The sequence below is a fragment of the Myotis davidii genome, unplaced genomic scaffold, assembly GCF_000327345.1.
Source record: "Myotis davidii unplaced genomic scaffold, ASM32734v1 scaffold277, whole genome shotgun sequence".
NCBI classification, from domain to species: Eukaryota; Metazoa; Chordata; class Mammalia; order Chiroptera; family Vespertilionidae; genus Myotis; species Myotis davidii.
Genome location: NW_006289214.1, coordinates 3,430,855 through 3,447,249, shown reverse-complemented (window position 1 = coordinate 3,447,249; position 16,395 = coordinate 3,430,855). Strand labels below are relative to the sequence as shown.

Sequence of the window (16,395 nt, the reverse complement as noted above, 5' to 3'; positions counted from 1 at the left end):
CGGTCTCACTAGTCTTTTCGAAGGCCTTACGAAGTTTATCGGCAGCTTCTAGACAGTTCTTGAGAGACCTTAAAAGTGTGGTTTTGAGCTCTATATCTTCCATTTCTGACATTTCTGTCCTGTTTCTTTGTCTCCGCATTTTTTTATCTTTTCTTGGTGCACCCCCTAGTGGTATTTGTTCGAAGTCTTGTTGTAGTTAAGCCTTGATTGATGTCGGGAATACCTGGGGTGATTTGACCTCCAGGCTAACTGGCTATGAGAGTCCCAATTCTTTGAGATATTGATTCATCTAAAATGTTAACCCCATAATTATTTATTGGTTCATCACCCCCTTTATGTATTCAAAACATGTAATGGTCTTCATTTTGCTCACTTAATCTCACCTTTAAATACCCTTATATTAATTTTTTTCCCTAATTACACTCACCTAGTGACAACAAATCTAGGTTAAACCACAAGCACCCACATCATGTCAGTTTAAAACTGAGGAATTAAGTGTTGATTTGGGAGATGGCACAGTACTCCTGATATTTCTCATGTTACAACCATGATACTGACCCTTAACATATATATATTTTTTCCATTTTATTTAGCTTTCTCATTTTCCTATTTTATTTTTTTTATTTTCCCTGAAAAACTCTAACACAGACTCTCCTCCTGCCCATAATCTCAGCTTTTACCTTTTTATTTTTTAATCCTCACCAGAGGATTTTTTTTTTTTGATAAAGAGAGAGAAAGAGAGAGACATTGATGTGAGTGACACATTGATGTGAGTGATGCATTGATTAGTTGCCTTTTCTGTGCCCCCCAACCAGGCCAGGGATCAAGCCTGCAACCCAGTCCCATTTACTGGGACTCCACCCCATACCCCTTAGGTGTTCAAGCCAATGCTCTAACCACTAAACAACACTGGGCAGAACAACACTTTTACCTTTGAATTTAGAGAAAATATGAAATGAATTAAATGGACACTATATAAACTTCTCTATTTTGGCACTCTTATTTTCCGGTTTCTTTCCTATGGATGGGAGGTATACCCCTGTCTCTTTCAAAGGAAAAGGAATTCTTTAGTGTCTGGATTCCAACTGCTCTTATTTCAATTGTCTTGCATTATCCCTTTCTCTCCCCCACATGAATCATTTTCAGCAACATTCAACATGCTCCGGTATGTTCCATCTTGAATTAAAGAAAAATAATTAAATGCTATAGACATCCCTGAAACCATACCCACTTCTAGCTATTGTTTTCTTCTTCTGCTATCATTGACAAAATCATCACTGTAAAATTTTCTTCACTTATTGACTATTTTATTTAACTTTTATTGATTTTAACATTCAACAGATAGGCTTTCCTCCTTTAGTGAAACAGCTTCTTTCAAGTTCAATAAAAACTTAAATGTTATTTTCCATTGGCTGAAAGATTTATTATTAATCACAGTCAAATAACTATGAAAAAGGATTTAAAAACAAACTTGCATTTTTAATAGCAACATTGCTAGGATATATAGTTATTTCAAGGAACACAAATTATGTATTAAAACGTATATAAATGTATATTCATAAAATATTAAATCAAAATATATTTTAATATAAAATAATATTGCTTTACTATAATGACTAATCATGAGTCATGGGAAGTTTATATTTTTAGAAATTCTGGTTTCATTATTAATAGGCCATCACAAAAATGTCAAAAACAGTAATTTTAACTATTATCTTAATATTAAGATATTCTTGTATGTTTTCTTTTGGTTTTTATTTTTTTACTTGTCATATGCTCCCTAAATACTGACTAAATGCCTCAGTTATTTTGGATATCTATCATAAATTTATTAAAAAAGTAAAACATTTTCTTGTATATCTTCTAAAGTGAGACATTAATAGTGAATTTATAACACTCTTAAGATTTTAATCACCTTTATAATTTTAATATTTATATCACCTTTAGGATTTCAAGTTTTTGTCTTGTTTTGTTTTTATTGATTTTTAGAGAGGAAGGAAGATACATTGATGAGAGAGAAAAAATCATCAAGCAGTTGCTTCCTGCATGTCCCCTACTGGGGATTGAACCCAAAACCCAGGCACGTGCCTTGACCTGGAATGGAACCAGTGACCTCTTGGTTCCTGGGTTGGTGCTCAACCACTGAGCCACACAGGTGGGACACAAGTTATTTTGTGTTTATTCAGGTAAGTTTATGTGAGTCTATATATTGCAAAGTGTGTTGTTGTTTTTGCAGAATTGGTTGTATTATATACACATATAGTGAAATTTCTTAAAATAAGAGACAGTGCACTTTTTAAAAATATATACATATATATTTAATTTTAGAGAGAGAGGAAGGGAGAGGGAGAGAGAGAGAAAGAGAGAGAGAGAGAGAGACATATATTGATCAGTTGCCTCCTGCACACTTCCTACTGGGGATAGAGCCTGCAATCCAGGCATGTGCCCTGACTGGGAATCAAACCAGCAACTTTTTGGTGCATGGGACAAAGCTCATCCAACTGAGCCAAACCAATAAGGGTTCAGTGCACTTTTTGAAAAGTATTATAGAAGAAACTTAAAAATGCATATTAATAATTTAATGTCATTTATAATATATTTTGTTAATGAAAGATTTAAATGTTAACCTTTTAAAAAGATAAATGATAAAAGATTTCACAGAAATGAAATATTACCACATAGATTTTTTTTTTATGTTCTTAAAAATTATTGGACATGTACAATATACTAGCTTGACTAATGTGTACCTGTCTTTGGAGCACCAAGTATAAATTAACTTAATTGCTTAAAATATACATTATTACCAAATGAAATAGAAATCATAAAGACATGAAGTAAGTTACACACCTTTACAACCTGAAGAGAAACTGCTCAACATTGCATTTTAGGAAATTGAGTGTAGAATGGCGAAGGAACATTCATTGCAGCTGTTTGTGAAATCCCATAATTTAAATTATCTTTACAGACTGCTTAGATCTTTTGAACTTCATACTGATAACACTGACATATACAACATTTTTATCGGTTTTGGTTTAGAGTTTAGAATAACATGAATTTCAAATAATCTTTGGCATAAAGATACGGTGTTAAATGATCTAGCTGCCATCAGAATGAGAAAAGAAGCAAACACGCGAGCGAGCTGATAGTGACTTCCCAGCGCCTGATCCTTTATGGATGAGCCAGTCCCTCCCCAGACTGATTACTCTGTCACTCATGGGAGCCTATCTTTTCTGGCGCCGTCACACTTGGTCTTTGACATTAACAATAAGATTAGTGCCAGCGCTGACTGTCTCAACACCAACCGGAGTCTAGAAAGATAGTAGGGAGCTGGCTCTTATGCAATTACAGTTAAAGGCAGACCAGTGAACCTGTACATCCAATCATTCTGTAGCTACACCTAGGGGGAATCATTGCAGAATTTATAGTACTTTTTAAAAAATATGTTTTTTATTGATTTTAGAGAGCAAAGGAGAGGGAAGTTGGCTGGGATGTGCTATTACCTGGAGGCTTGACTGGCAACTATCTGCTTCCAACATGATTCAGGTAGTTGGGAGAATTTATCCTCTTGCAGCTATAGCGGGATTTACTTGTTGGTTTCAGGCCTGGACTCACCTCCTAGAGCCACCATGGTTCCTTGTCATGTGGCCTCCTCATAGGCCCTTTCAAATATAGCAGCATCCTGCTTCCAAGCCAGCAAGGGAGTTTCCAATCTGCAAATACTGAGACTTATATAATGTAAACTGATCAATAGAAGCAATTCATGGGCTTCACCCTAATTCAGGGAAGTGGCCCATTGAGAATCACACTAGGGCCAGGACTACACAATACTTATGAAGATTTTTGTTTTGTTTTGTTTTGTTTTGTTTTTTTTGGAAGTTACTATGCTTTTAAATTAGTAAGAAAGATGAGCAAACAGATTGATATGACAGTTCAGTTTTTCTCAGGATATGAATGACTTTTTGGAACAGAGGAATGTCTAATTCAGGGAATTTCAGAAGGTAAAATTAAGCCATACTTTATAGTTGGAGCTTTGTGTGTGCGCACGCACACACACACACACACACACACACACACACACACACACACGTTTTAAACATTAAGCATGCAATCCTTGAAGGTAGAAACTGTGCTTTATTCCATTGGCTTTTCAAGATCAACCCCTCTCCATCATATTCTGTGTCTCAGGAAGCTAACCTTTATGAAATTCGTCAATGCACTCATGTGTTGTCTGGCTTGCACTTGGATTTGGTCAAAGGGAGGTACATGAGATATACCAGAGTGAAGAAAGAGACTGAAGTAGGAAAAATAGCTGACTTTTTAAAATCTCCTCCTAATTGTCAGCCACTACTCTTCCTGTTTTACAGTGACTACTCCCTCTTTCTGCCTCTACAGGCCAAAAGTTAGTTTCCTGTGGTAGTTAACTATGACCTAAGTCCTTATTAATTGTCCACATCTTTAGAAATAATCCTGACAGAAAACATTACATTTATGAATTAGACCGTTTCTTACTCACATAGCATCTTAGATCCAGTTTCCCATCCTCCAGTTTTCCATCGAATGACATGATAAGATCCAAATGTCCGCCTGTTCATGCAGTGGGGTTCGACCACAGGAAAGGGATCCTGAAATCATGAAACTCAAATTTTATTTATGGTGCCTGGCATATCAGCCCAATCTCCCCTCGGGAGAGAGAACTTTACTATGGAGTAAACTCAAATAATCTTCCCAGAGAGCTGTGAAAGCCTCCCTATAATGTAAGCAAAAGACAAATGGTTCTGTGGGAGGTAAATATTTAAATATTTATAGAACAATACATAATCCCTAATTTCCAAGATATGTTTTCCATTTAATCATTTTTAACAGTTTTTTAGTGCTTGTATAAAAGAGTATTCATGGAGATTTGTCTTCCAACCCCATTTATTCCATTTTTAGCACTTTTCACTATTCTTTTTCCTGCTGGGGTCTTGTCCGATGTAGCTAATAAGTAGTTGAACTGAAATTTTAACCCATACAACTGGCCTCCAAAGGCTGACTTGTTAAACACAATGGTTCATGTCCTGAATCTCCGAACATTATTCTGTCAGCTGCAACAAGTGAACTATTTGCTTAAAAACCTTCTAGCTGCTACACTTGCAGGATTCTGTAATTGAATTATTATTTTCAACATCTTCCTAACAAAATAGTCTGGAAAATATGGGAATAAAATGAGAGATATAAATAAGTTAGAAACAACACTATAGTTCTTTTTTTATTGCTTAAAGTATTACAAAGGGTATTACATATGTGTCCATATCAACACTATAGTTCTTAACTTAAAATTATATTCAGTGAGTTCAGCATTTCTTTTTGGTTCCAAAAAAATTGTATGTGAACCAGTCACAAAGACATCTTGCTATTCTATAATCTTCTATTGTGTTCGTTATAGGTGATTTTCTTCTGTTCACCATCCTTTGCCTTCACTTAGACTGTAATAACAACACAGAAATTGTTTTCCAAATAAAATAACCTGGTATTATTCTGTTTATAAGTATTAAATAAAAGTTTAAATGAATGGTAATAAGAAGAGTATTACTCATTTCTCTGTCCTTTGCAAAATCCAGGCTAGATTATTCATCTCATTTCTTCTTTTCAGCACATAAAATGAATACTTTTCACAGCCTCACATGCATTTACATTGGGGCCTAGTAACTAGGTCTGCCCAGTGCACTGTGGTTGTAAGTGATGTGCACCACCTCCAGATGTGTTCCAAAAAACACTTTGTCTCATTTTTATGTGTGTCTTCAGCCAGCTCTCTATTATTTCAGTCTTAGCAGTAAGATGGAGAATAAATTCCTAGGTCAATACTTGGAAGATATCTACCAAACTGAATTTGTCAATAGCACTGAAGTATGACATAGTGAAAAAAAAATTATACTGTGAAGCCAATGAGATCTGGGATTTGTTTTTTAAAATAACAAATAAAATAAAATACTCTAGCTAAACACCTAACTTCCTTCCACTACCTTCTATTTATATTGGTAACAGCTATTAGTGGTAGATAATGGCAAAATAAGTCAGATATTATTTCTGTTTCAAAATAATCCTGCATCTGTATTATCATGACTATCATCATGATCATCATCTTCATCATCATTATCAGTATTAACCTACTTGACTTCCAAATAGCCAAATGCTCTACCTAATAAGATCATATATTATTGAAAGAATTGGAATATCCTGAGGTATCTCTTGTATTATTCTAGACAAGTTTATTGAGGTCTCTTGAGATAAATAGTCCAAACTTGAATCTAAATGATTCTACCTTGGCCACAGTTAAATAAGCATTTTCAAAACGAGCTACATTTAACTCTTCCTCATCAATTGATTTCTTTCTCTTTACATCCTTCACAAGTTCTTTCATTTGATGTTTCTCTTATGTTAAAATTGAATTATCAGAAACATAATCATAATCACTTCAAATTCCTTTTTTATTAAAAAAATTATGGTGTATATTAATCAAAGCACTCTAAAGTTTTCTAACCAAATGAAATAATTACATTTTCCCCCAAGGTAGTTAAATATTTGCCAATCTTCAGATATGTTGAACAATAGCATTTAATCCATGTTTTTCATGGATGAACATATTTGCATAAAGAAAACTATGGTGAGTGTTTATTTGTTTGTTTGTTTTCTGTATTTGTTCTCATTTTTATAAAAAGAAAAATGACCTTTGGGAAAGACAAAGTCCTAATGTAAACAGGCAATTGCAACTATAGGTTCCACTTATAGGAAAAATAAGTAGACGTGGGAATGTTAGCAGATAAGTAAAACATTATAAAATTAAAATATTGAATGTTTATTGATGAAAACAAAATGTGTTGACTGCATTAATGAGCAAGTATTTTATACATAAACTAGTGAAACTAGATTGAAGGAAAAGTTAAGAGGTCTATTGGAAAGCTATTCTGTGCCAAGATGCTCTATTAGGTGGTGAAAGGGTTTTCCACAAGATATGCAGAATCGTTATTGAAATCCTTTGAAGATAGACAAGAAAAACCCTTCCAAATAATGCTCTAAATACAGCCCTGCTCCATTGCCTATTGACAATAGTATTTTTCTGAGTAATGCTCTGAAAAACTGCTCTGAATATCTCTTTGCCCCTTTCTTTAGTGACATTATTGGCATTTAACCCTTCATAGACATGATTATCCTTCCAAAATAAACGAGATTAAGTGTGGTTTTGTCTAAATGAGTACTTCTAATTTCTTTCCCAATGATTATGGGAAGTTTGAGAACATTACAATCATTGAGTTAATTAATATGGTTGATAAAATCTTTTTGAAATTTATATGCAATTTTAAACTAAATATCTTTTTGCCTATCGCTCAGCCTATCACTCTACATGTGATGTAATTTATATATAATTTATTATTTCTGATGAGGTAAAATATTTATGAGAAGATGTCTGAATGAGGGTATGTTCCAAGATATCTTGGGCAAGAGCATTCCAAAAGAAGGAACAGAAATTTGAAGTCTCAGTGATATTTGAGGTAGGCACCTGGTTATCTTTCCCAAGAAACTGGGGAAAGAAATAAAGCCAGAGTGATTACAGAAAACTAAGTGAGTGGGTGAGTCAGAAGATAAATAGGTTCAGCTCGGGTGTCAATATCCGAATCATGTTAAAATACTAGATTTTATTGAAATGAAATTTTTGGAAAGGTTTGAACAGATATACACTTAAAAGATTATTCTAGTTTCTATATGAATAGGAGAGACTAGAAAGGCAAGAATGGATACAAAGAGGGCAGATAAAATTATATTATTCAGAAGAGAGATGACAGTTTTGGGTACTAAGGTGGCTGTCATGAAGGTGAAAAGAGAAATGGTCAGAATTTGGATATTATCAAAAGACAAGGCAATAGAATTTCCTAATGGAGTAATCATAGATGTAAGAGAAATTAAAGAATAATTTTATGCATTTGGGCCTGAGAAGTGGATGAATACAATTGAAAATAATTGAGATGGAAAAATTGAGGCAAGCAGATATGGAAGAAAATAATTATCTCTTGACATGTTGTTTTTATCAGACATCCAAGACGAAATAATGAAATATTTAGTAAACAATTGGATATATATCTGGAATTTAGGAAAATGGTCGAAGCTGGAGATATGAACTTTGTAGTTATCACCATGTAGAAGTTGTTTAAATATTTCAGTAAAGACAATATCAATGGGAAAATGGGTTTACTTAGAGCAGAAACAAAGTCTGAGGACTTGTACTGTAGGAACTCCAATTATGTGAGCATCACGCTGTTCTTTGATAGTCCAAAAAAAAAAAAAAAAAACATGTCGGGGACCAGGGGGAAAAGACATAGCCTTTATCACTTACACATTAGGGAAGACCAGGTGGTGGCAGATGGGGTGAGTTTTGGCACAGGTCCTGCCAGAGACTTATCTACCAGAGGGGGCGCGGGTGGAGAGGGAGGGAGCTATACTGGGAATGGCCTGCATGCAGGCCAAGGGACAGAGAGTCTGATGGTGCTTGTTAGCCAACAAGGATGTGGAAAACATTTGGATCTGTGCTGCTCTGTGCCTTTTGGCCACTGGCCAGGCAGATACTGTCCCACTGACTGGGAGCAGGGGGTAGGCTATATTCTCACTTGATCCCACAGGACTAAGCCGACACTTTGAGATATGAAGATACAATGGAATATCTGGTAGTTTGGGAGTACCTAGGTACTCTAAGAAATGTCCTTCTTTTCTGATTAGTTCTATTTCTTCAATAAATTGAGAAATGAGCAAGCAAGATGAAAGTGTGTACCAGGGAAGGCTACTAAAAACTTCGTAGAGTGTGAAATGTATAAAATATTGGAGTGTAGGAAAATATAAAGATTAAAAAAATGAAAAGTAATTGACAATCAACATTGTGATGCCTCCTTGGATTGTGTAATGAATTTAAAGTCAGCATGATTGTGTGCTTTTTACCAGCATTATTCAACTATTTAGCAACCGTTAAAGAAAAGGTGGGAATTTGAATTACTGTTTATACCTCCCCCAAAATGTTTGACAGAGAGCAAGAAATAAGATAGCTGCTTATATATTTACCTGAGTAATTATAATGGTGGTTAGCGAGAGAAGTAAGAAAATGAGTGGGTTGGTGAGTGTGGAGGAGGAGAGTGGAGAGTGATAGGGGAGGGAAAGGACAGAGATTGTAAGGACCATGGATTTGAGGTTCTGGTAGAATTCCAAATTGTTAAATTGGAATTCTATAAGTGAGTGATTTGGAAAGTTAATATCTGGTATTCTGAATGTCAAATGCTTGAAACTGAAATTTTAAGACATAGCAAGGTCTTCTTGAGTTTGACGATGGGAGTCGATCAACAGATGGATTGAAAGATAAGACATTGAAGGGAGAAGACATCTCAGACATAAAAAATTGGATATTTAACGGAAACATCTACAGCAATTGATATAATGCAGGATCAATGTTGGGAAGGAAATGTGATACCAGTCTTTGGTAGATGGCTAAAACAATGGGGGCTAGTGGGTGGAATAGATTTGTACTATCTACTTCACAGTGAGTAGATAGAGAAGTTTAGAAATCAGGAGAAACCAACATTCAAAATGTCAATAAGGACTAAGGAGGACTCTTATTCTGTCTCCATGCTCTATTAATGTGAGATATGGGAGAAAAGGAAAAACAACAGACCATTTATGGAAGTTGCACAGAACACATTAATGTTAAGTGACAACCAGTTTTGGGTAGAGAAATATAAAGTGACAGGAAGATAAGAAATCGCATAGAGGATATTAAAAACTGCTGCTGGTAGAGTTCAGAGATAATGGATTATTTTTAAAAATCAATTAATTTAATGTTAATTAAATTCATTGGGGTGACATTGGTTAATAAGATAATATAGCTTTCAAGACTAAAATTCTATGGTATATCATCTGTATATTGCATTGTGTAACTTTGTAGAATGTGACATTGAGCCAAATTTAGAGGTATATAAAACTATATAGAGATAAAATGGTTCAAAATTTGAGTTTTTATTTTTTATTTTTATGGGAACTGAGTTAAATAGAGATAACGCTTACCTGGGTTACTCTTGATGGTCTCTAAGAGGGACTTGGATAATCAGTTAATATTAGGGCTTCTTTGTTGGCATTAATCCCTTAGACCAGGGGCCCTCAAACTTTTTAAACAGGGGTCAGTTCACTGTCTCTCAGACCGTTGGAGGGCCGGTCTATAGTTTAAAAAAAAAAAAAACTATGAACAAATTCCTATGCACACTGCACATATCTTATTTTGAAGTAAAAAGAACAAAACGGGAACAAATACAATATTTGTATTTGCATGTGGCCCGCCATAGTTTGAGGACCCCTGCCTTAGACTGACCACCCAAACTAAATTGGGTATTTTAACCTATCTTTGTTATTTTTTTTTTCATTCTAGTTACAACTAATTTGCACAGATTATTTTTATCTTTCTTAAACAGTAGCCAAATAACACTACCTAAATCAATGTAAGTGCCCTTTCTTAAATTACAGTGCAGTTTCTAATTTGCTCTTTGCTAAATCATATTTCTGCACAAAATATTAATACTCAACTATTTTCTCAACTAACTCAAAGTTTTAAGGTTCATTCATCTGAGACTAAGAGAAAATAGTATTGACTATATCTCTAGTTACTTTTTCTTCTTTACATATATTCTTACTTTTAAAATATTTTTCATTTCATGTTGCAAAATTTGTTTATTAATAATTTTCTAAGATCCATATTTTTGTCTTACTTGGCTATGCTACATTTTCCTGTTCCCCTCTTTGAAGTTTTTTGTTCTTATTTTTATCATTTCCTTTCATCTTTTAATTTGGCTTTATTCTATTGCTCAAAATTTTATAGTTGAATACTTAGACTATTTTTAAAACTTGTTCTTCGTTTCTGGTAAACATTAAAGAAGTGATACTGTCACATAGAGTGATTTTGAAGTACTTTAATTGCCCTTATATTTTAATTATTTTATAATTTCCCCATGCTTTCTTATTTAGCTTAAGTAATTATTATATTATACTTTCAAGATATGTTTTATAAAAATTATATTTATTGATTTTTAATTTAATCAGTTTTACTGTCAGAGAATAAAACTCTATAGATATTTTTGAGGCTTCCCTCAAGACCTAATACATGTTTGACTTTTTTAAATTATATTTTTATTGATTTCAGAGAGGAAGGGAGAGGGAGAGAGAGATAGAAACATCAATGATGAGAAAGAATCATTGATAGACTGCCTCCTGCATGCATCCTACTGGGGAATGACTGCAACCTAGCATGTGCTCTTGACCGGAATCAAACCTGGGACCCTTCAGTCTGTAGGCCAAAGCTCTATCCACTTATCCAAACTGGCTAGAGCTACATGTTTGACTTTTTAAAATATTCATTTGTGTTCCAAATATTATACATAAATTTTATACATATACAAGTAAAATAGTTTGGCTGGAGTTACATACTACAACATGAATACATCTTATAAAACATTGTTGAGTAAATAAAAAGCAATGCAAATTAGATTAGCAAACAAGTAAAATACAATAACAACTATAGGAAAGGGGCTTTGGATGGATTGTCAGAAAATATTAAGAGATTCATCTGCATTATTTACTAATTATTGATTGAAAACATGGAAGTGTCAAACCGAATTCAAGGTTGCCTAGACAGTAAGTATTCAACTGGGATTCTAATGCCTATAAATTTTATTTTACAACATACTTCATGGAATGCACTGATATTTTAACAACACTATTCTATATGCTGGTTATAAATAAGTGGGGGGTCCCTCAACCTGGCCTGCCCCCTCTCACAGTCCTGGAGCCCTCAGGGGTGGGAGGCAACCCAGCGATCAGGGGAAGGCGATGCCCCCATCACACCTCTGCTGCTGCTACTGCCATCAGTGCAAGCCTCGGCCAGCCCTGGTTACCTGAGCCTCAGGCAGCCCTGGGTGGCTGGGGGGCTGAGGCGGGTGGGGAACTCTGGAGGCAGGCGTGAGGAGCGGCTGGACCCACCTGGGGGTGTGCCCGGCTGTGCTGTGCCTGCTGCCCCAGGGGGCTGTGGGCACCGGGCACCACAATCTTGTGGCTGTGGGCACCGCCATCTTTGAGGGAGTGGCAGTCAATTAGCATATTCCCTCTTTATTAGATAGGATGTAGTTGGTACTGGATAAATTTGCATGTGTATCTGTGTAAATCATTATTCAGAAAATTATACATAACTATTCTACTTACTTTTCTATTGATAACGTGTTTGAGCATTATATACTACTAGGGGCCCGAGGCACAAAATTCATGCACAGGTAGGGCCCCTCGGCCTGGCCAGTGATCAGGGCCAATCAAGGCCTTCCTTTCCCTGGCTGCCGGCTGCTGGCCAGGGCCTTCCTTTATTCTGAACCACCCCCTGGTGGTCACTGCATGTTATAGCAAATGGTCAAACTCCTGGTGGGTTGAACCAGGGTCAGTCGAACTCCTGAGGGAACAATTTGCATATTAGCCTTTTATTTATAGGATTAAAAAAAATAACAGTTTAGAGATTGTGAGCCAGGACCAGAGGAACCAACTTGACAATGGCAATCAGGAGTCATTTTGCTAAAATGTATGATGAACTTGGCTCCTAAGCACACCAGCGTAATGCCAAACACATAAGAGCATACGTTCCGTAAGAGCCATAGGGACACTGAGACTAGGAAATATTTTAGGTTTTTATCAGTGATTATTTCCCTTAAAATAATAAAACAGTTATTGCTCACATAAAGTTATTGATAACAAGAGTTTAAGAACTAGACTGCATTTCAGATTGTGCCCAGCAAGCTCTGCATTACTCAGAAGAAGAATCTGAGCGCTAGTAAAGCTAAATGAATCTCCCAATACCTCAAAACAATGGGGAGTACAGACTAACAAATCTACCAAAGTGTTGAGTCCCATGAAATTCAATACAATATAAAAGGATATATTTTAGCACATTGTAACATGGCTTGATAGATTCAAATGAGTTGGGGTGTGCATGCGCATGTGCGTGCATGTGTGGGGGCTGTGTATGTATAAAAGAAAGAGAAACAGTTGGAAATGAATTTTTTCCTGTTTCAATTTGAAAATGGTGCTGCAAATCTCCCATGTATTCAAAATGTGTTATTTTAGCAGTAGAAAAGAATCTATGCAATCAGGAAAAGTGGCTGCCTCTGCATAGAACGAGTCCCGCTCTAGGACCGTCAGATGTAGATATTAAGCCTGAGTGGCTAGTGCACATACCATCCTCAGTGATAAGGCTCCCCCCTGGACCTCGTTTTCTTTCAAGCCAGCCCAAAGGAGAAGTCAGGAGGTCATTTTCATCCCATGTTCTTGGCTTCTGTGTAAAGGTTTGGACACCTGCTTATCAAGAGCTAAGGTGATGGTTGGTCTTTGACAAAAGCAAATATAGAAAATAGAAAAAAATCATAGAATGAAAGGACATATTCAAATATTTTTAAACTGTTGCTGATATCTTGTCAGTTCATTTATTTGACAGAGACAGTGCTAATGAATTTATATCAACCATAGCATTTAATATGCACAATGGAAATTCAGGTAGAAACTACCTTTATTCATAATTTACTTTGGCTCACAGAATAAAATGACTGGACTGTTTTACTTTAAGAAGTAAGAAGTAACTTTTTAATCAAGTCAGCTGCCTCTGGAGGCCATGTTCTAAAACAACTACACGTCGTCAACACTATAAAACAAGGGTGGTTAGCAACATTTAAATGAAAGTCTTTCTCTTTAGGAAACACAAAGATCCACTTCACCAAATATTCTATGACACCATATTTTTTAAAGAAACCGTTTGTACATGATTCAGAAGCAATTTTAAAAATTATGGTTTTGATTATTCAGTATAATCAAAAGTTCCAATTGATACAGTCTCTGTCTTTATATTGCCATTCAAATCAATCCTGTTGTTATAAGCATTGTAATGAACCAGTAATGGAAAGAGATCTAATAAATGTTTGCCCATCAAATAGCAAAATACCCATTCTTTTTTTTACCATATGTTTTTATTGATTTCAGAGAGAAAGGGAGGGGGAGAGAGAAAGAAACATCAATGATGAGAAAGAATCACTGATCAGCTGCCTCCTGCACGCCTCCTACTGGGGATCAAGCCTGCAACCCAGGCATGTGCCTTGGACCAGAATCAAACCCAGAACTCCTCAGTCCGAAGGCCGATGCTCTACTCATTGAGCCAAACCAGCTAGGGCAAAATACATTCTTTTTTCCAATGATTTCTTTTCACAACTTGTCTTCACTGAATTGTGGAAATTATGGAGAGTACTGTGTGGAATTATAATCATTTCAGGCCTTGCTTATAAAGAAAACCTGTGCTCAAAAATTACTTCAGAATTACCAAAACTTCTGATTTAAAACACACACATTTTAAAATGTATTAATTATTGATAACACATCACCCCAAATTTGAGACATAAAACAGCAATCATTTTATCATACTCATAGTCTTTGGCAGGGATTCAGGCCTAGTTCACGTAGGCGATTTATCTGCTTTGTGTGTTCCATGTGCTTTGTTGCCTGACGGAATTCAGTTGGCAACTGGGCTGGGATGGGCTGCAGGGTCCAAAGAGGCTACGCTCACGCATTTGGCCCATTGCCTGAATGAGTGGAAGTCTGAATTCAGCTAGGATGCTCTGTTCCTATTATTCATGAAGACTTTCCATGTGGTCTCACTGTCTCCGTAGTTAAACGTCTTACATTGCTAGTTCAGGAAATGTTCTGTGAGAGAGGAAGATTAAGATCCCCAAGCCTCTAAGGACCAGGCCTGAAAATTCCAGTGGCAATTCCTCTGCCACACAGCATGGGTAAAAGCAGTCCCAGTATCTGTCCTGATTCAGGGGAGGTGAAAGGCCTCTCCTCATGTGTATTATATCAAAGAATGGATAGTCATCTTTAATCCACCAAAATAAACAATAAGCTGGGAAACACATTATAAGTAGCTAGAGGCCCGATGCATGAAATTCATGCACTCAGGGGGGTCCCTCAGCCTGGCCTGTGCCCTCTTTTAGTCTGGGAGCCCTCAGGGGATGTCCAACTGCCGTGGAGGTGGGCGAGTAGCTCAGGGCTACTGGCTGAGCAGCGCTACCCCTGTGGAAGCACACTGACCACCCAGGGGCAGCTCCAGCCTCCAGGAGCCAGACGAAGAGGAGGAGTCAGCCCAAGGCTGGTGGCGGCGGTGCCAACGGGAACTCAATCGCAGGAAGTACCAGGCCCTGGGTCGGCGCTGCAGGGAGATCGAGCAGGTGAACGAGTGGGTCCTTAACAGGCTCCATCAGATATAGAGGATAACACGGAGACTCCAGCAGGAGCGGAGGTTCCTCATGATGGTGCTGGACTCCTATGGCGATGACTACCGGGCCAGCCAGTTCACCATCTTACTGGAGGACGAGGGAAGCCAGGCACAGATGCCCCGACCCCAGGCAACGCTGAGAATGAGCCTCTGGAGAAAGAGGGGCTGCCCCCGCCCAGGAGGACACCATCACCTGCAGAAGCCAGCAGCCTGGCCCCTGGTGAGGGGCCCAGTGTTTGGAAGAGGTGACTAGTGCCATGGGAAGGGCGCGGGGCGGGAGTCCTGCTGACTCCAGAGCTAGCCCCTGTGCAGATAAAGGTGGAGGAAGACTTTGCTCTGGACTCAAGTTGGGTTTCTCGGGGGCCAGACAAGCTACTGCCCTACCCCACCCTAGCCAGCTCCCCCTTTGACTGACCTCCCAATAAACAGAACCCATGCTTTCCTCAGCAAAAAAAAAAAGGAGCTTATAGAGGCATGCTTTAAGGATCAAATAGTATAAATATAGACGTAACAGGACAATAAAAAGAGAACCTGGCTATGATGATCACCTGAACACTGCCTCTGTGTCATTCCTTCTTCGCCGACTCCGTCCACACCTTTGGGAACCTCTGGACCTGCTGGGGCTGGACCCCAACATTCCTCTTCTTATAAGGACTTCAGTGAGATGGACTAAGGGTCCCACTGGAACTGCCTCAATTTAATGTAATCCCCTCTTTAAAGATCTTATCTCCATATACAGGTACATTCTGAGGTTCTGGGGATTAGGATTTTAACATACAATTTGTTGATTACCCAAATCAGCCCTTAACAACCAGCATGTTTCAGAAAGTGGATTCCTACAAGGTTATTTACCAAACATACAGAAGTATTTTTAAAAGAGCTAAGCCCCTCGCCCACCGTGAGGGCCCCTCCCGGCGAAGAGCGAAGGCCTAGGTTCCGAGCACAGGAGGAAAACTGGTGCCAGCAGCCAGGGGAAGGGGCCCCCAAGGGGCCCCAGATTGCGAGAGGGCACAGGCTGGGCTGAGGTACCCACCCGAGTG

General features: G+C 37.4%; 1 pseudogene; it reads left to right on the top strand.

Annotated features, from left to right (window-relative positions):
• Positions 1 to 15,769, top strand: part of LOC102758913 — a 74,215-nt pseudogene extending 58,446 nt beyond the window's left edge.
• The last annotated feature ends 626 nt before the right edge of the window (positions 15,770 to 16,395 follow it).